The sequence below is a fragment of the Microcaecilia unicolor genome, chromosome 6 (assembly GCF_901765095.1).
Source record: "Microcaecilia unicolor chromosome 6, aMicUni1.1, whole genome shotgun sequence".
Lineage (NCBI taxonomy): Eukaryota > Metazoa > Chordata > Amphibia > Gymnophiona > Siphonopidae > Microcaecilia > Microcaecilia unicolor.
The window spans coordinates 340,627,058-340,642,942 of record NC_044036.1 but is presented as its reverse complement, the minus strand read 5'-3'; the positions used below and the strand labels follow the sequence as shown (position 1 = coordinate 340,642,942).

Here is a 15,885-nt window from a genome sequence, read left to right as displayed (position 1 = left end):
TTTTTGATCCTGTTTTAGTCTTATTAGGTTTCAATTTGCCATTTTCAAGTTTTCCTCTATCATTGTATTGATGTACATTTTACTATTGTTATGCTGTTAACAAAATTGTAAGTTTGATGTTAAACTGTACCTACTGAACACCTGCTTGGGTGAATCTCTTCATAGAGGCGCTTAATAAATCCAAATAAATAAATAGAATATAGTTAATGTCTGCAAGCTTGAGGGCTATTGTACATGTGTACAGTGAGGTATAATAGGTTTTTCTCTGTTCCTGGGGGCTACGGTGAGATGTGTACCTGCGACCTTTTATGTGAAGTCCACTGCAGTGGCCTCCTAGGCTGCCCCACTGCTCTGCTGGGATGTCTGTGTGGCCAGTCTACTAAGAATGATGGCCACTGGAGTCAGCTAAATGCGCTGTGATTGCCTGAGAGAGACCTGGGTCTCCCTCGGATCTTTGCTCTCTCTCTCTCTACCTCTGCGTACAAGGGGGAAAGTTCTCTCTCTTTCCAAGGTCCCGCTCTCTCTCCCTCTGCTGCGCAATTATGCATTTTTCTGTGTGACTGCTGAAAAAGCAGGAGCTTCCGGGCCACTCTCAAGCCCAGCAAAACCAAAGTATAATCTGGTAGACGATGGCCATCGGGAGGAGCAAGAACTGGCAGATCAACAACTTCCTTGCACCAGCAACAGCTCACGGCAGCCCCAAAACAGGCATTAACGAGAGGTGCAGGCCTCCCCGTTAGGTTTTCCACGGTAAAGGTAGGGACTGCATGAGGTCGGAAAACGGCTTTGCATCGCCTTGCATGCACATTAAAATACTAATTAGCTCATTATAATAGCTTTTCGATCATTTGCATTCCATTTTCGTTAGCTGCTACCGTGTCAGGAAAATGGCTCCGAGGACCCTTTTGTGCATGTCATGTTTTACTACTTGCTCACTAAACCGGCTAGAACAGGTTTAAATACCACGTTGGTGGCTCGTTAGATTTAGTGCATCGGGCTCACAATACCCTGATTAGTGTATAAGATGCCTCTGTCATTGTCCCTTGCACCCGAGTTCACGTCACCCCAGCCTCTGATCATGACCTCAGGTTTTCAACAGCAGAAGATTATCAATAGAAATCAAACAAAATAAAACATGGAAAAGAAAATAAGATGATACCTTTTTTATTAGACATAACTTAATACATTTCTTGATTAGCTTTCGAAGGTTGCCCTTCTTCCTCAGATCGGAAATAAGCAAATGTGCTAGCTGACAGTGTATATAAGTGAAAACATTCAAGCATTACTATGACAGTCTGACAGGGTGGGAGGATGGGGGTGGGTAGGAGGTATGCATGGGGACATCAAAGCATATCATTGATATTCTAACAGGATGGGTGTGGATAGGTGAGGGGTGGGGTGATCAACAGAGACATACAGCTTTATGGTTTATAATGGGCTAGGAACCCCAGATCCTTGTTAAGTCCTTTCTGTTGGGTGTTAAAATATTCAATCATTCTGACTTCAAAGGTCTTACGTTCTTGTACCCACCCCCATCCTCCCACCCTGTCAGACTGTCATAGTAATGCTTGAATGTTTTCACTTATATACACTGTCAGCTAGCACATTTGCTTATTTCCGATCTGAGGAAGAAGGGCGACCTTCGAAAGCTAATCAAGAAATGTATTAAGTTATGTCCAATAAAAAAAGGTATCATCTTATTTTCTTTTCCATGTTTTATTTTGTTTGATTTCTATTGATAACCTTAAGAGTGGACTAACACGGCTACCACACTCCTCAACAGCAGAAGGAAACCTGTTACGCTGCATTGCCTACAGTGTCAATTCTAAGCAGTTTGCACCAGAAGAAAAGAATTCTATGAGATCAAAAAGGGCTTCAAGGAGTGAGCAAAGGTTTGTGATATTCCAGCCCTTCCTTCCTCTCTCCCCTAAACTTAGCTCAGTCCACTTTCCACTAGTGCCTCAGACTTTCCTTCCAAGCTTGCACACTATCTTGTCACTCGTTTCTTATCTGTCACTACTTTTTTTCTCTTAGATTGTAAGCTCTTCTGGATAGGAACCGACAGCCCCCACCCCATCTGCTTTCTTCTCAGGGTTGAAAATCAATTTTTTTTTTTTAATGCAAACACTTTTCTTGTTCTGCTTTTTAAAATTTTCTTCCCTATGGCCTTTCCCGGTTTTGCTGTTAATAAAGAGAAGTTGGTTTTTCTGTGCATGAAATCAATCAGTGCCAAACAATTACAGATAATAACCAACCCTACAGTATACAGATGATCCCTGGGTGTGAGGGTCCTTTCACACATTCAGGCATTCTTTATCTATTCCTAGTTATCTCTCTTTCTTGCCTTTTTGTGCCTGGCATGCAGATAAACCGTTTCTCTAGTCCTGGAAGAAGCTTACCTGCGGAATGCTCTTTCCAGTATCTGCCCATTGTACCTAACAAGCAACAGAACCAGCATGCAGAAAACCAGTAGAGCTCCCAATTTCAGCTTTTGGGCTCGCACCCTGACACAGAGCTTCATCCTTAGCAGTTAGCGTCATATGATGTCCTGAGGCTTGCAGGGTCTTCCAGGCAGCTAGCACTTCTTGAATAATTCACCCCAGCACTGAGTGCCTGACTATTATCTGAGAATGACACACCCAAAATAGGTTCTTTACCTCTGTTGTCTGTGGCACGCCTCCTGAACACTGGTATCAGCTATCCTGGAGAAAATATTCCACTTCTATAAGACAGAGAAAGGTTGGTGCCCTCACTGGCTTGACAGCTCAAGGCAGAAAAGTGTCAAGGAGATGTTGGTAGCACAGACTTCCATGTAAGATATTATAGAAACAGGCCAGGGCTTTGGGGGTCTCTGTCTGGCTGGTTATTTCAAAAGCCCTTAGTCAGATTTTGGATGGGCAATCAATTAGATGTGCATATTGCATAAACGTCTAAATCCAGATTCTAGAAAGCTTGAATACACACTTCTAAAATGTGGATACTTGTATATTATAAGGGGGTGTGGTCTGGCATGTTAGACTCATGCATTCTCTGTGTCAGTGGGGGAAATACATGTTTATGTTCCCCCAGATCAACATGGGGGTTTATCCCAGGGACATCTACATTATATATACTGGAGGGATTAAGGGAGGTCACTCCCTAAATTCCCCAGTGTTTTTTTGTCCCAATATTGGCAAATAATATAGGGCTGTGTAACAGCTCGGGGAAACAAAGATGTTAATATTTCTAAAATGGCTAACATGCACATGCATGTTCTAAATAGCAACATACATGTATATATGTTGCTTTATTAACCCTGTTGATATCTAGATGTTGACAATTGTAAAATGGATGGAGCAGGGCATATTACACATCCATTCGGAGCACAGGAGCCGACTCTGTGGGTGCTTGAGCACCCCCAATATAGAGAATATTCATTGAATGTGTCCAGGGAGGGGTTATTTCCACTGGGCTTAGCACCCCCAATAATTTTGAAACGTTGGCTCCTATGATTCAGAGAACAGACCCTTCCTGTTTGTGTGTCTCAATTCTGATGTGTCTCTTTTCTGAAATCCCGTGTGTGCCAAGGGACCTCTGCTGGGGGCTGCTGACGACAAGGTTTCCTTAGTAAAAAAAAAAAAAAAAGTTTTAAAAATGTAAAGGGTCCATCCCTGTGATTAGAATTGTTTTAAAAAAGAAAATCTATGTTTTCAAATCATTAAAAAAAAATGTGAAATATTTACTATAGTCTTTTCATGGCAGTTTATTTTTATGACTTTTAACTTCGGGCAAAAAGGAAAGATTACTGCATGTTTCTTTGCAGCATCTGAAAAAATGTCACAAAAAAATAGGAAAAGCACCTAAATGTAATTGTAGCCTTGTGTTTCTCTTTAGATAGGTTCCACTTCCGTTCACTAGGGATCAAGCACACCTTGCAAATGTCAAGCACAGACAAGATTTACCTGTTTCTTATCAATCAAAATTATTTGCCTTGGCTTGGGATGACAGTTGTCTGAAAATCTCAAGGTGATGAAACAATGGGACAAGGCCACGGGCCGTGGCCAGAAGGATGCTAGGCTGCATAGAGAGGGGCAGAACCAGCAGAAGAAAGGAGGTGCTGATGCCCCACTTGGAGTATTGTGTTCAGTTTTGGAGGCCGTACCTTGCTAAGGATGTAAAAAAAAAATGGAAGCAGTGCAAAGAAAAGCTAGGAGAATGGTATGCAGTTTGCATAGCAAGATGAATGAGGAGAGACTTGCTGACCTGAACATGTATACCCTGGAGGAAAGGGGAACCAGACGTTCAAACACTTGAAAGGTATTAATCCACAAACAAACCTTTTCCAGAAACGGAAAGGTGGTAGAACTACAGGATATGAATTGAAGGGAGGTCAACTCAGGAATAATGTCAGCAAGTATTTTTTCACCGAGAGGGTGGTGGATACTTGGAATGCCCTCCCGTGGCAGGTGGTGGAGATGAAAACTGTAACAGAATTCAAAAATGTGTGAGATAAACACATAATAATCCTGTTTAGAAGGAATCAATCCAAAGAAGCTTAGCAGAGACTAGGTGGCAACACTGGTAATTGGGAAGCAAAGCCAGTAATGGGTGGACTTCTACAGTCTGTGCCCCCGATCATGGCTGGATAGATTTGGATGGGCTGGAATGGAGCTTATCAAGGACTTCAATAATAACTTCAAACGTTTTTGAACAAGGACACTGCCAGGCAGACTTCTACAGTTTATGCCCTGAAAATGATTTGACCGAGATCTCTAATGAAATCGATCACTGTCTAAATACAATGGTACTTTTGGGCAACTTCTTTCCAACTAAAACTGAATGCTGACAAAACGCACTGCCTTATTCTATCATCTCAACACAACAAGTACAAACCTTCAACCTTAATCACCCCCACCCTTAACCTTCCCATCTTAGAACGCTTAAAAATATTGGGAGTCACCCTTGACCACAACCTTTCCCTAGAAAGCCAAATAAACTCCACCACAAGGAAGATGTTCTACTCGCTGTGGAAACTAAAACGAATAAAAACTTTTTTCCCCAAGAGAGGTATTTCGTCACCTAATACAGTCCATCGTTTTATGTCACCTGGATTATTGTAACGGAATATACACAGGATGTAAAGAGCAACTCATTAAGAAACTGCAGATGGCCCAAAACACAGCAGCCAGATTAATTTATGGAAAATCCAAATGTGAAACTGCAAAGCCCCGCCAAGAGAAATTACATTGGCTTCCTGTCAAGGATTAAATCACCTTTAAAATCTGCTCCCTAGTTCACAAAATTCTATATGGTGAAGTCCCTGGCTACATGATTAATCCAATCACCCTACCGCCCAGGAATGCATTAAGACTATCCCGTTCATACCTAAACCTTCAAATTGCACCGGACTTAAGTACAAATCCACATATGCTTCATCCTTCTCTTTCATCAGTGCGCAACTATGGAATTCTTTGCCAAAAACTATAAAAACCATCCACAACCATCTAAATTTCGGGAAATCTCTTAAGACCATGCTATTTGGACAAGCATATCCCAAGGACTCAGCATGTGTCTCCTCTGCTTGATACACATCAATCTAGTGACAATTTTGGACACATCCACCCTTCCCTCCTCTCCCCTGGTTTCCCTGCTCCTTCCATCCCTTCCCCATCCTCCCCATTATTTCTTATGTAGGTTTTCTGTTGTATTATCTTAATTTTACTGCACTGGCGTCTGCCTCTGCGGTGCGCTGTAAGCCACATTGAGCCTGACGCTGTTGGGAAAATGTGGGGTATAAATGAGATAATAAATAAATAAATAAATAAAATGGCAAGGACAAATCAAGATACATATGATGTATCATCGCATACCTTACGTAATGAGTTTATCTTCTCAGGCAGACTAAATGGGCCATGCAGGTCTTTATCCGCCGTCATCTACTATGTCACTTTGAGGCGTATTTTCAAAGCACTTAGACTTACAAAGTTACATAATAGTAACCTATGGAACTTTATAAGTCTAAGCACTTCCAACATGAGCCCCTATGTGACCAGAGATCAAGGACTTAAAAACTAAGCATATGAAACACCTCCTTCCCGGCGCTTCCTCAGATCCGGGGTTTGAGCGGGCGGGGAGCCTGCTCGACGGGCAGACTCCCTTGGATCCTTTCACTTCTCAGTTGACGCAGTGCTTCCACCTGGGGAAAAGAAGTGGTTAGTGGGTTCAAAGACCCTCTTCTCCTCCCAGGAACTCAGTCTGTGCTCCAAATCTCCTGTGAGATGCAAGATGGCAATTAGTTAGAATGGCCCCTGAGAGCCCTTGGCACGTTCCAGGATTAAATCACTCCACAGCCTAACAGTTTATATGAAAATGAACTGGAACTTTTATTAACCTCTGCAAATTGTTGATTTAAATCTTGAACTGATAATAATAATTATTTGTTACATTTGTAGCCCACATTTTCCCACCTATTTGCAGGCTGAATGTGGCTTACATAGTACCGGAGAGGCTTTCGCCATCTCCAGCAGAGAAACAAATACAAAGAGTTATTGTGGTCGTGGTTCACGTGTTATAGACACATTGGGGATTCGTTGAAAGGAAGAGTTATGCAATGTCTATTTTAGGCTTTGGTTTTGTTGTGTTGCAAGGTTTAGGATGTAATAATGAATGTTGGGCAGACTGGATGGACCATGTTATGTTACTATTGTAACCAGTTCAGTTTGTTCAAACCAAGAAAACAGATAACAGTCCAATATAAACTTGACTTGATTTCAGCAGAATATTTACAGGAATGTAGATCAGAAATATATATATCGTGCCTCTCCTTGTCCATCCCTTCCAAACAGCAATCAACCCCACATGGGCTTTGCACCTCTGGTGCTCGGGTTCCGGACTCTGATGTCCCGGTTCTTCTATGAAGTAGATCTCCAGCTCCTGGAAGTGATCCTCTTGATCAACTCTCCAGAGCTCACTGTCCATCTGGACTATGACTTCTCTCCTTCTTCCATCCCACGGGTTGCCAGTTCTTAACCAGGGGACTCCCCCTTGCCCCTTCTCTCTGTACTGATCTAATGGCAGGGGAATCTTGGACCACCAAAAGACCATGTGTAAGCACATAGTAATCTTTTTATCACCCTCTAACCCCTCCCAATATTTCACTCATCCTCTTTGCTGCACCATCTTGAGGCATTTTCTTTCTCACCTGTCCCCAATGGATGGCCTTACTCCACACCTAGAGATCTCCAGGATACTCCTCCCAGTGACCTTCTACCAGGACTCTATCCTCTCAGTAACCCCAAACAACAAGGGGGTTACACATCATACCATTTTCATACCATTTTTTAAACTTTATTTTCATTTTTGAAATTAAACACTGAACATTGTTCTAAGTCCAGTTACAATCAAAAACACACACACACACACAACACACAGAAAAAAAATCCTGTCTTGCTATACTGCTCCTGTCCTTTCAAACCAAACCTTTCACTTAGATTTGCTTCATGGTATATTTTTAACGTCTCAGTGCATTTATAGGTATAGCGACAGGGCATCTCAGACTCCTGATTTGGACATAGTAACATAGTAAGTGATGACAGAAACATAGTAAGTGATGACAGATAAAAACCTGAACGGTCCATCCAGTCTGGCCAACAGTCACATTCATTATCAATTCAAGATTTAAATCATCAGTGAACATGATATTATATACTTGATCAAGGTCTTTCTTTGTTGTTTCTGGGACATAGACTGTAGAAGCCCCCCTGGTTCTGTCCTTATATTCCTACTGGAGTTGCCGTCAAAGCCCACTCCACCTATCCAAATCCGTCTTGTTGTTCGCGAGACAAAGACTGTAAAAGTCTGCCAACACTGTCCTCATATTCCACATCGAAGCTCTGTCCAGCCCATCCTAAGCCGGATTGCTATATGCGGGACTCAGACCCTACAAGCCAGTCCAGCACCGGTCCAAGTTGATACAGCCAGAGTTGTCTTCTAAGTACCACTTGACATGCAAACACATATGCAAACCTTTAACCATTCGTTTTCTAATTAGAGATCCCCTGTGTTCATCCCACGCCTTTTTTTCCCACCTCCCCCCTCGGGAGGTCATTCCAGGCATCTACCACCCTTCTCCGTGAAAAAGAAGTTTCTGACATTACTGATTAAACTCTTTGAAATTAATGATCAAGCAATACCACTTCAAACCTTATGCTGAATAGGGACGCTTTGTAGACGATGACCTAAAGCGAATGCTACATACCTGTAGAAGGTATTCTCCGAGGACAGCAGGCTGATTGTTCTCACTGATGGGTGACGTCCACGGCAGCCCCTCCAATCGGAAACTTCTCTAGCAAAGTCCTTTGCTAATCCTCGCGCGCCCGCGCGCACTGCGCATGCGCGGCCGTCTTCCCGCCCGAAACCGGCTCGAGCCGGCCAGTCCAGTATGTAGCAAGACAATACACTTCAACGGAAGACACAACTCCAAAGGGGAGGCGGGCGGGTTTGTGAGAACAATCAGCCTGCTGTCCTCGGAGAATACCTTCTACAGGTATGTAGCATTCGCTTTCTCCGAGGACAAGCAGGCTGCTTGTTCTCACTGATGGGGTATCCCTAGCCCCCAGGCTCACTCAAAACAACAACCATGGTCAATTGGGCCTCGCAACGGCGAGGACATAACTGAGATTGACCTAAAAAAATTTACCAACTAACTGAGAGTGTAGCCTGGAACAGAACAAACAGGGCCCTCGGGGGGTGGAGTTGGATCCTAAAGCCCAAACAGGTTCTGAAGAACTGACTGCCCGAACCGACTGTCGCGTCGGGTATCCTGCTGCAGGCAGTAATGAGATGTGAATGTGTGGACAGATGACCACGTCGCAGCTTTGCAAATTTCTTCAATAGAGGCTGACTTCAAGTGGGCTACCGACGCAGCCATGGCTCTAACATTATGAGCCGTGACATGACCCTCAAGAGCCAGCCCCGCCTGGGCGTAAGTGAAGGAAATGCAATCTGCTAGCCAATTGGAAATGGTGCGTTTCCCTACAGCCACTCCCCTCCTATTGGGATCAAAAGAAACAAACAATTGGGCGGACTGTCTGTGGGGCTGTGTCCGCTCCAGATAGAAGGCCAATGCTCTTTTGCAGTCCAATGTGTGCAGCTGACGTTCAGCAGGGCAGGAATGAGGACGGGGAAAGAATGTTGGCAAGACAATTGACTGGTTCAGATGGAACTCCGACACAACCTTTGGCAGGAACTTAGGGTGAGTGCGGAGGACTACTCTGTTATGATGAAATTTGGTGTAAGGGGCCTGGGCTACCAGGGCCTGAAGCTCACTGACTCTACGAGCTGAAGTAACTGCCACCAAGAAAATGACCTTCCAGGTCAAGTACTTCAGATGGCAGGAGTCCAGTGGCTCAAAAGGAGGTTTCATCAGCTGGGTGAGAACGACATTGAGATCCCATGACACTGTAGGAGGCTTGACAGGGGGCTTTGACAAAAGCAAGCCTCTCATGAAGCGAACAACTAAAGGCTGTCCCGAGATCGGCTTACCTTCCACACGGTAATGGTATGCACTAATCGCACTAAGGTGAACCCTTACCGAGTTGGTCTTGAGACCAGACTCAGACAAGTGCAGAAGGTATTCAAGCAGGGTCTGTGTAGGACAAGAACGAGGATCTAGGGCCTTGCTGTCACACCAGACGGCAAACCTCCTCCATTGAAAGAAATAACTCCTCTTAGTGGAATCTTTCCTGGACGCAAGCAAGACGCGGGAGACACCTTCTGACAGACCCAAAGAGGCAAAGTCTACGCCCTCAACATCCAGGCCGTGAGAGCCAGAGACTGGAGGTTGGGATGCAGAAGTGCCCCTTCGTCCTGAGTGATGAGGGTCGGAAAACACTCCAATCTCCACGGTTCTTCGGAGGACAACTCCAGAAGAAGAGGGAACCAGATCTGACGCGGCCAAAAGGGAGCAATCAGAATCATGGTGCCTCGGTCTTGCCTGAGTTTCAACAAAGTCTTCCCCACCAGAGGTATGGGAGGATAAGCATACAGCAGACCCTCCCCCCAGTGCAGGAGGAAGGCATCCGATGCCAGTCTGCCGTGGGCCTGAAGCCTGGAACAGAACTGAGGGACTTTGTGGTTCACTCGAGTTGCGAAGAGATCCACCAAGGGGGTGCCCCACACCTGGAAGATCTGTCGCACCACGCGAGAATTGAGCGACCACTCGTGAGGTTGCATAATCCTGCTCAACCTGTCGGCCAGACTGTTGTTTACGCCTGCCAGGTATGTGGCTTGGAGCACCATGCCGTGACGGCGAGCCCAGAGCCACATGCTGACGGCTTCCTGACACAGGGGGCGAGATCCGGTGCCCCCCTGCTTGTTGACGTAATACATGGCAACCTGGTTGTCTGTCTGAATTTGGATAATTTGGTGGGACAGCCGATCTCTGAAAGCCTTCAGAGCGTTCCAGATCGCTCGCAACTCCAGAAGATTGATCTGCAGATCGCGTTCCTGGAGGGACCAACTTCCTTGGGTGTGAAGCCCATCCACATGAGCTCCCCACCCCAGGAGAGACGCATCCGTTGTCAGCACTTTTTGTGGCTGAGGGATTTGGAAAGGACGTCCCAGAGTCAAATTGGACCAGATTGTCCACCAATACAGGGATTCGAGAAAACTCGTGGACAGGTGGATCACGTCTTCTAGACCCCCAGCAGCCTGATACCACTAGGAGGCTAGGGTCCATTGAGCAGATCTCATGTGAAGGCGGGCCATGGGAGTCACATGAACTGTGGAGGCCATGTGGCCCAGCAATCTCAACATCTGCCGAGCTGTGATCTGCTGAGACGCTCGCACCCGCGAGACGAGGGACAACAAGTTGTTGGCTCTCGTCTCTGGGAGGTAGGCGCGAGCCATCCGAGAATCCAGCAGAGCTCCTATGAATTCGAGTTTCTGCACTGGGAGAAGATGGGACTTTGGATAATTTATCACAAACCCCAGTAGCTCCAGGAGGCGAATAGTCATCTGCATGGACTGCAGGGCTCCTGCCTCGGATGTGTTCTTCACCAGCCAATCGTCGAGATATGGGAACACGTGCACCCCCAGCCTGCGAAGTGCCGCTGCTACCACAGCTAGGCACTTTGTGAACACCCTGGGCGCAGAGGCGAGCCCAAAGGGTAGCACACAGTACTGGAAGTGGCGTGTGCCCAACTGAAATCGCAGATACTGTCTGTGAGCTGGCAGTATCGGGATGTGTGTATAGGCATCCTTCAAGTCCAGAGAGCATAGCCAATCGTTTTGCTGAATCATGGGGAGAAGGGTGCCCAGGGAAAGCATCCTGAACTTTTCTTTTACGAGATATTTGTTCAGGGCCCTTAGGTCTAGGATGGGACGCATCCCCCCTGTTTTCTTTTCCACAAGGAAGTACCTGGAATAGAATCCCAGCCCTTCTTGCCCGGATGGCACGGGCTCGACCGCATTGGCGCTGAGAAGGGCGGAGAGTTCCTCTGCAAGTACCTGCTTGTGCTGGAAGCTGTAAGACTGAGCTCCCGGTGGACAATTTGGAGGTTTTGAGGCCAAATTGAGGGTGTATCCTTGCCGGATTATTTGAAGAACCCACTGGTCGGAGGTTATGAGAGGCCACCTTTGGTGAAAAGCTTTCAACCTCCCCCCGACTGGCAGGTCGCCCGGCACTGACACTTGGATGTCGGCTATGCTCTGCTGGAGCCAGTCAAAAGCTCGCCCCTTGCTTTTGCTGGGGAGCCGCGGGGCCTTGCTGAGGCGCACGCTGCTGACGAGAGCGAGCGCGCTGGGGCTTAGCCTGGGCCGCAGGCTGTCAAGAAGGAGGATTGTACCTACGCTTACCAGAAGCATAGGGAACAGTCTTCCTTCCCCCAAAAAATCTTCTACCTGTAGAGGTAGATGCTGAAGGCTGCCGGCGGGAGAACTTGTCGAATGCGGTGTCCCGCTGGTGGAGATGCTCTACCACCTGTTCGACCTTCTCTCCAAAAATGTTATCCGCACGGCAAGGCGAGTCCGCAATCCGCTGCTGGAGTCTATTCTCCAGGTCGGCGGCACGCAGCCATGAGAGCCTGCGCATCACCACACCTTGAGCAGCGGCCCTGGACGCAACATCAAAGGTGTCATACACCCCTCTGGCCAGGAATTTTCTGCACGCCTTCAGCTGCCTGACCACCTCCTGAAAAGGCTTGGCCTGCTCAGGGGGAAGAGCATCAACCAAGCCCGCCAACTGCCGCACATTGTTCCGCATATGTATGCTCGTGTAGAGCTGGTACGACTGAATTTTGGCCACGAGCATAGAAGAATGGTAGGCCTTCCTCCCAAAGGAGTCTAAGGTTCTAGGGTCTTTGCCCGGGGGCGCCGAAGCATGCTCCCTAGAACTCTTAGCCTTCTTTAGGGCCAAATCCACAACTCCAGAGTCATGAGGCAACTGGGTGCGCATCAGCTCTGGGTCCCCATGGATCCGGTACTGGGACTCGATCTTCTTGGGAATGTGGGGGTTACTTAGTGGCTTGGTCCAGTTCGCAAGCAATGTCTTTTTTAGGACATGGTGCAAGGGAACAGTGGACGCTTCCTTAGGTGGAGAAGGATAGTCCAGGAGCTCAAACATTTCAGCCCTGGGCTCGTCCTCCACAACCACCGGGAAGGGGATGGCCGTAGACATCTCCCGGACAAAGGAAGCGAAAGACAGACTCTCAGGAGGAGAAAGCTGCCTTTCAGGAGAGGGAGTAGGATCAGAAGGAAGACCCTCAGACTCCTCGTCCGAGAAATATCTGGGGTCTTCCTCTTCCTCCCACGAGGCCTCACCCTCGGTGTCAGACACAAGTTCACGAACCTGTGTCTGCAACCTCGCCCGGCTCGACTCCGTGGAGCCACGTCCACGATGGGGGCATCGAGAGGTAGACTCCCTCGCCCGCATCGGCGAAGCTCCCTCCGCCGATGTAGTCGGGGAGCCCTCCTGGGAGGTGGCCGCAGTCGGCACCGCACGCGGTACCGACGTCGGGGACCTCACCCCGGGCGATGGGCCAGCCGGCGCCACGCTCGACGGTACCGGAGGCGCAAGCACCGCCGGTACCGGAGGGGTAGGGCGCAACAGCTCTCCCAGAATCTCTGGGAGAACGGCCCGGAGGCTCTCGTTCAGAGCGGCTGCAGAGAAAGGCAAAGAGGTCGATGCAGGCGTCGACGTCAGAACCTGTTCCGGGCGAGGAGGCTGTTCCGGGCTGTCCAGAGTGGAGCGCATCGACACCTCCTGAACAGAGGGTGAGCGGTCCTCTCGGTGCCGATGCCTGCTGGGTGCCGACTCCCTCGGCGACCCAGAGCTCTCGGTGCTGACGCGGGGAGGCGACCGGTGTCGATGCTTCTTCGACTTCTTCCGAAGCATGTCGCCGGAGCTCCCCGGCACCGACGAGGAGGACGTAGAATCCAGCCGTCGCTTCCTCGGGGCCGAGACCGAAGGAGGGTCGGTCTCGGGGGGGCTGTACCGCAGGAGCCCTCAGGGTAGGAGGAGACCCACCCGAAGGCTCACCGCCACCAGCAGGGGAATGGACAGCCCTCACCTGCACTCCTGACGATGCACCACCGTCCGACGACATCAGCAGACGAGGTCCCGGTACCACCGACGTCGATGCAGTCGCCCGATACCTTGGCGCCGATGCAGAGGCCCGATGCCTCGATGCACTCGATGCAGTGGCGGCCGAGGAAGATGGTCTGGACGCTGACGACGTCGATGCACTCGAAGATCCCGGTGCCGATGCCGACGAAGAGCCCGAGAACAACACGTTCCACTGGGCTAATCTCGCTACCTGAGTCCGCCTTTGAAGCAGGGAACACAGACTACAGTTCTGAGGGCGGTGCTCGGCCCCCAGACACTGAAGACACGACGAGTGTCTATCAGTGAGCGAGATTACCCGGGCGCACTGGGTGCACTTCTTGAAGCCGCTGGAAGGCTTCGATGTCATGGGCGGAAAAATCACGCCAGCGAAATCAAAATCCGAAATGACGGAAAAAGAGCACCAAAAATTTTTTAGGGAGAAAATCTCGACCGAGGCCGAAAAGAGGCCTACCCCGACGACGAAAGAAAACTTTTCGGGGCAAAAAGCTGGAAGTACGGGAAGGGGTTGGCCCGAAACCCGGGAGGGGGTTTCCGGAGCACTTCCCGACACTTTTAAAGACTTTTCCGAAGAAAAAGAACATGTCAAAATAAATTTGGACGCGCGAGGTCGACTTTCCGGGGCTCGACACGGCGAAACACGACCGTACCGAGTGCGGACAAAAGAAGACTGGCCGGCTCGAGCCGGTTTCGGGCGGGAAGACGGCCGCGCATGCGCAGTGCGCGCGTGCGCGCGAGGACTAGCAAAGGACTTTGCTAGAGAAGTTTCCGATTGGAGGGACTGCCGTGGACGTCACCCATCAGTGAGAACAAGCAGCCTGCTTGTCCTCGGAGAATGTATGTTACAATCCAATTTATTACTTAGGAACCTTCACGCAATACCATAATTTATTCTTCCTTACCATGTATGTATACACATGATGTATATATACACCATGTTCCATGTTTGTTACCATGTATGTATGCACCTTAACGCAATACTATTTGTAATTCTGTTACCCGGAAATGGCAACCGCCATTACGGCAAATGTAAGCCACATTGAGCCTGCAAATTGGTGGGAAAATCTATGTCTTTAAAACAAAACAAAAATATCAAAACTCGTGCGATTTGCCTCAAGTTTAGCCACCATTTACTTCTCCCAATGCCTTGGTCCTACCCGTCTTGTCCACCTATGTGTGAAACGCACTTGCCTTCCCCCCCACCCCCAGTTGCTTATTAAGATTTTCATTGTATTGTACCGACATTCTAAGCATCATATCTCTATGTTTTTTTAATGTTCTTTCATGATGCCTATTATAATTTGTATTCTGCTGACAGTTACCATATCTCTGTTATATCAATGTTCTACTGTGCTGTTCCCTAATATGTGTGGTTCTGACACAGTTTCACATCATTGACTTCACAGATTGTATCGTAGGTTTGTTCATTGTACTGTTATCATGCCGTTAACACAATGTACATTGGTCATGTCAAGTTACAGCTGTTGCACACCGCTTTGCATGAATTTGTTGACAATGGCTGTGCTGTGTGTAGACATTAAATGCTTTCATTTATTTTCATGCTTCATCATTTTACTATGATTTTTTAATCGCTCTAATTGAAATCTATATATACTGGATCTCAAAATCTGACACTCTCTGACTCCCTCCCCCCTCCCATTGGAGCCGACTCTGTGGGTGCTTGAGCACCCCCAATATTGAGAAAGTTCCTTGTATGTGTCCAGGGAGGGGTTATTTCCATTGGGCTTAGCACCCCCAATAATTTTGAAAAGTTGGCTCCTATGACCATAGCACATATCTTCAGAACCCTTTTCATCAAACAACTAAGCCCTGCAAGTCGTTTTCAGTCTTTGGGGGTTTTGTTTTGTCTAATCTTCCTTCTTTGGTGATTCTGTAATCTATTTTGTCACTAAAGTTTCATAATCTCTGCAAAAAGGTCAACAAGGGACCAACCTCAGCATTCAACTCCGACACATGTTTTTTTTTTTCTCTCTTTCTTTCTTTCCACAGATTTATCATTCTCAGTACTCAACGCCGACTCACATTCCTTTCTTTCTTTGGATTTACCATCCTCAGAAACCAGATTCTGGCTCATATTTCTAATTTCTCCTACTTAGGAACGCAGATGTGGAATGCATTACCGAACTGTGTGAAAACGCTGCACGATCATCAAGTTGTTAGGCGCTCTTTAAAGACCTATCTGGTTTGTAAGGCCAACCCTACTGATGCTACTCAATAGACTCTACATTATATTGCCTCAAAGGACCATTTTATTCCTTATTATT

The 15,885-nt window shown here is 47.5% G+C and overlaps 1 long non-coding RNA gene across 1 annotated transcript; it reads right to left on the bottom strand.

The window, feature by feature from the left end:
* Window positions 1-906: 906 nt before the first annotated feature.
* Window positions 907-15,585, bottom strand: LOC115472706. The gene is made up of 3 exons (XR_003942540.1): window positions 15,573-15,585; window positions 14,804-14,812; window positions 907-997 (listed from the first exon to the last, which is right to left on the bottom strand). It is a non-coding gene; the product is annotated as an uncharacterized LOC115472706 (long non-coding RNA).
* Window positions 15,586-15,885: the final 300 nt, after the last annotated feature.